Source organism: Echinops telfairi, unplaced genomic scaffold, assembly GCF_000313985.2.
Source record: "Echinops telfairi isolate 266 unplaced genomic scaffold, ASM31398v2 ScPeMD7_60;HRSCAF=208, whole genome shotgun sequence".
Taxonomy (NCBI): Eukaryota; Metazoa; Chordata; class Mammalia; order Afrosoricida; family Tenrecidae; genus Echinops; species Echinops telfairi.
Genome location: NW_022103958.1, coordinates 735,173 through 736,609, shown reverse-complemented (window position 1 = coordinate 736,609; position 1,437 = coordinate 735,173).

Genomic DNA, 1,437 nt, shown 5'->3' with positions numbered 1-1,437 from the left:
AGCCCTATTTTAGCCTTGTCCTGCACGGACACACGTGATGTTGAGACCATGATATTCATTGTTGCTGGCTCTACCTTAGTGGCTTCTCTTATCACAATCTCTGCTTCTTATGCATCCATTCTCTCAACCATCCTGAAAATCAATTCCTCATCAGGGAAACAAAAAGCCTTCTCCACCTGTGCCTCCCACCTGCTGGGGGTCACCATCTTCTATGGTACCATTATTTTTACTTATTTAAAGCCACGAAGCTCCTACTCCTTGGGAAAAGATCAAGTGGCCTCTGTGTTTTACACCATTGTGATCCCCATGCTGAACCCACTCATTTATAGTCTGAGGAACAAAGACGTGAAAAAGGCTATCATTAGAGTTAAGCAGAAGATCGAGAGCACCAGACATTTAAGATGAAAGTGAAGTACTTAATCCCATTAATTTCCTTGTTTCCTTCAGATTATTTATTTGCCATTTCTCACTAAATACAATATGAATCTATTATGAATCTTTATATTTCAGTGTATATATGTAACTAAGTAACAGACACACACAGAGTCAGCATTTTTTAACTATTCTTAACTATATGGAATGGTTAACATCTCCTACAATGCTATATTTATATATTTATTCATTTATATTCATACTCTATGTATAAACCATGAATATGAGTTAAGCTTTTGGTTTCAGTATGTATGCTGTTAATGGATATTTTTATTCAAAAAACAAATATAATGTGTCAACTTTTAAATTATGTCCTAGCCATCTTCATGTATATCCACTTGCAAATAATTTAATTATGGATTATGCTTCAATGTAAGGCACAATAACATTTTTAGTCATCAGTCTGTATATTATATAGAGGGAGTATTGCACTATTATTAATATTACTTGCTTTAGAATAAAATGTACTGAGGATTGTTCCATGCTAGGTCTGCATCTGTTATTCTTTCAGGGGCCTGACTCTTAAGAAGTAAGTCACTAACACTTTAACCCTCAGTTTTCTCAAGTGTAAAGAGGAAATGAGGCCTATTCCATCACATTAAAAGTTAAACCTGGGAAAGAATAAGAGGAAGAAATATAGCACAGGCTTTTTGAATTCCCATAGCATGTTATTTACATTAAGCAAAACGATTATTTTTTAATGTTGAGCTTTTCTTTTTCATATTGTTTTAGGTCTTATATGCTAAAATTTGTCTCTGAATATTTAAAATAAATGTGTACCTCTGAGGATTACAAATTTTTAACTATTTCCTATTTGGAACTGTTGGTGGATTAGCTCAAATGTCTAAAATTAGCATTAAACACCCCTACTTCCCCAGTTTATTTTTTAAATGACATATACCAATACTATATAAAATATTGTATGTGAAGCTTGTATTGTCTGAAATATATGTTTTAATTAGACATTAGAAATAAACATTTTAATCGATTTTTTTGCTTATATCA